Below are 3,699 nucleotides of genomic sequence, written 5' to 3'. Positions count from 1 at the left end.
CTGGTGATGGGTGGAGTGAAGTAATTAGAGGGGAGGAAGACAGTAGGGAATCTGCTGAACAAAGTCATTTTCAAATTAACTTGGTGGGGAAGGAACTTGGTCTGAATCAGCAGGGGAACTGTTTGTGCCGAGAACATGTCATTGGCTGCGACCAGAAGGGAGGCTTCCCCAAGAGTCCACACAGGTTCTGGGAGCCCCTAAAAGGAAGTTGAGGTGGGCGTGGTCACAAAGGAAGAATGGGAGCGACCAGGAAGTGGTGGGCGTGGTCCTGACGGGAATAATGGTGGGCGTGGTCATAATGGTGGGCGTGGCCAGGAAGACCAGGGCGAAGCCAGAGGAGGGGATGGGTGTGGTCCGTGCCAAACTCCTAATACGAGCTTTAGCTCAGGCAGCCCTCAGAGGAAGGATGCTCTTTGATTCCTTCTTGTAGTGAACAGCCTTGTGGTTGGTTTATGGAAGGTCAACGAAATGACTCAGAGGTGAAGAGCTTTTCAGAATAATATGTATTTTATTTTATTTTGTGTGTGTGTACACATTTAGTTTTATCATAACAAAGCAACTTGTACACTTTTAACGTTTAAAACTGAGCATCATCTTTTTTTTTCCAGTGAAAATAAAAAAGAAAATTAAAAAACAAACAAACAAAATTACAATAGAGAATGTCAATTTCAAATAAGATCCTACAGGTTCTGCCGATTTTCCCATCAAGGGGCAGGGCTCAAGTCATCATTAGGAGCAATTTTACTTTAAAAGTATCATCTTAAGTTGCAAGGATGTCCGTTAAACATCACAATTAAACATGCCAAAGGAGAAGCTCTGTAGTCAAAATGCCCACTTAACCCACCCAAACATCTCAAACCCACCCTTTGCTGATCTTCTATAACCCCGTTTTTTTTGTTGTTGTTTTTTTCTTTTTTTAAAGAAGAAAAAGTAGACAGATACTGTCGGTAAATGCTAACTGTCCATACTCACATAGAGACACAGTGTAATCTCTGAGTCCAATATACAGAGAAAGGAGGGAAAAGCTAGAATTCCATGCACTGCTACACAGGGCCTAGCACCCTCCAGCTCCAGCAGAGAGAAGGGAGCAGGTTTTTCTTTTTTCCCACAGAGCACAGTGGTGTTGATTCCATACAGTTTTTTGTTTTGAGATAGGAAAGGATAAAAATGATTCAGAACAGAAGGCTGTAGATTCTTTTCTCATTATACTCTGCTCAAGGTATTCCCCCCTGCCAAATAAATTGGGAACCACGGTTTGAGAAAAAGATCTCAAGAACAGGGTGACTGAGCACAAGGTGGGAGGGAAGGAGGAAAAAGAAGAAGAAGAAAAAAAAAGACTGCAATTTTATCTCAGGGACTGGAAAGTAAAAGGAAGGAAGGGAGGGAGGGAGGGAGGGAAGAAGGAAGGAAGGAAGGAAGGAAGGAAGGGAGGGAGGGAGGGAGGGAGGGAGGAAGGAAGGAAGGAAGGAAGGAAGGAAGGAAAGGAAAGGAAAAGAAGGAAGGGAAGGGAAGGAGGGAGGGAGGGAGGGAGGGAGGGAGGAAAGAAGGGAGGGAGGGAGGGAGGGAAGGAAGGGAAGGACCAAAAAAGAAAGAAAAAAGGGAAGGAATCCATCGGTATTCAATGAGTCATCTTCTCCTTCATCCTCCGCTCCTTCCTCCCCTTCATCTTCATCTTCATCTTCTTCACCTTCATCCTCATCCCCTTCTTCATCAATATGTTCCAATCCTTCTCCTTCTCCATCATCCATATCAGGCATTAAGTAGCACTGCAATGGACTTGGCCAGATATCGTCTGAGACGGCTCCTAACTCACCTGCATCTGCATCAGATGCTCAGTGCACCAGGTAAAGGAGCTCTCTGGTTCTTCAGGCTGCCTCTTCCTGCTGGCTTCCTTCTGCGTTTCGCTTGAACGTTTCACCAAAACCTTTCCAGATTTCTATTTGACTTCAGTGGACTTTGAAGATGGATCACTACTCTCATTCAGATAAAATTATTTAGAGAGAACTTTAGCTTTGAAGAAAGGATTTTCATCAAAATAAAAATCTATTTTGAAACCTGACTTGATATCTTCAAATTCTGTCACTTCAACTCTGGTCAAATAACGCAGCGCCTCTTCCTCTTCCTCCCCAAATAGTGCAGACACTTGTGGATGGTTGACAAATGTTGTTACCCAAAAATGTGGGATTTGGGGGATCAATTCTGACCTCTTCTGAAAAAATGGTGGAGTTTGTTATATTTCTGTTCTGCTTTCAATGTCTCCTCACTGGCTTTTTCATTCAGTTTGTCTGTTTCATTCTGTTCTTCATCCACATGTTCACTTGCTTCTTGTTGTTCCTTTTCACCCTTCAGCAAGCCCAGAGAGGCCGATGCATCCGCCTGCCTTGGGGCAGGAGGCAGTTCGGGTTTCTTAGTTTGAGACAGGAGTGAAGATTGGCGTTTGGAGACCATCCTGAGGGAAGTCAGGAGCAGACCCAGGGTCCCAGGCTCACTAGGAAGAAGTGCAGAGCCAGAACGTTATGTATTTTCAATAACCCGTGGGGCTTTCTGTGCTGAGGAGACAGGACAGAGTGGGGAGCAGCTATTCTGGAGGACAGACACAAGCCTTCTCATCCAGAAGGGCACACACCTCTAATCCCAGCGACTCCGGAGGCTAAGGAAGGAGGATAGCAGGTTCAAGCCAGCCTCAGCAACTTAGAAAGCCCTGAAGCAACTCGGCAAGACCCTGTCTCCAAAAACTAAGAAGGGCGGGGGATGTGGCTCAGTGGTAAAGTGCCCTTGGGTTTGATCCCCAGTACCAAAAAGAAAAATGAAAGCTGCCGGGGAGGTTCGGCTTTACCCGTTAACTGGACAAATAGTTCGAGCACCTCCTATGAAGCCTCTTGGACCAGATCCCTCGCCAAATGGGCAAAAGCCCATCCTCATGGAATCGGTGCTGAGCTATGCCACTCAGGAATGAGGAACTCAGGCATGTCTCCTGAGGCCACCTTCCATCTGCATACCCCATGGCTTAGCACACTGCCCACGGCCTAAAGCAGTGTGCAGCATAAGGCAGGCACATGGTAACCTCTCACCAAATAAATGGATGTTTCCAAAGATCAGTGAATGAATGCAATCAATTATTGACTGGGAGGGTGGAAAAATGGTTCTAGAGAGAAAACTGTACCAGGAAGGAGGGGCTGGCCAGTGTGAGGACTTGCTGGCAAGTGCCGGGCAGGGCACTCCCCCTTCACATCAGACACACCCAGACACACACCGGAGCGAGCCAGTTCTGTGCCCAGCCACCGCCCACCTGAGGCCTAGGGAGTCAGAGCTGAAGTCCTGCTCTGTCCACTCCTTCCAGCCCTCAGCCAGCAAGTTCTTACTACAAATATAACCCAGAAGACTTTCCAGGAATCAGACGTTTGTGGCCCCGGCGACTCACGTTGGTGCCTGAGATGGCCCTTGTACATCATTGAAGTCAGAGAGGTCCCTTCTAACTGGCTTTGTCTGTGGGTGCTCCCCACAGTTTTACAAATTGCTGTCAATAAATCCGGGACCTGGTGTAGTCCCGGGGGCTGGCTGGGTTTAAATGCCATAGCAGAGGGACGGGGCAGGAGCAGAGTCCAGTGCTCCGAAGGGGGCTGGAAGGTCCTGGAGCCCAGCAGACACCTGGCCCCACCCCCACCACAGGAAGCCCCGCCCTCTCTGGCTGGCAGCAAG

The 3,699-nt window shown here is 47.8% G+C and overlaps 1 pseudogene; it reads right to left on the bottom strand.

The window, feature by feature from the left end:
• Nucleotides 1-1,625: 1,625 nt before the first annotated feature.
• Nucleotides 1,626-2,448, bottom strand: LOC124994318 (protein SET-like; annotated as a pseudogene).
• Between the last annotated feature and the right edge of the window lie 1,251 nt (nt 2,449-3,699).

Source organism: Sciurus carolinensis, chromosome 10 (assembly GCF_902686445.1).
Source record: "Sciurus carolinensis chromosome 10, mSciCar1.2, whole genome shotgun sequence".
Lineage (NCBI taxonomy): Eukaryota > Metazoa > Chordata > Mammalia > Rodentia > Sciuridae > Sciurus > Sciurus carolinensis.
This window is presented reverse-complemented; position numbering and strand designations above follow the sequence as displayed.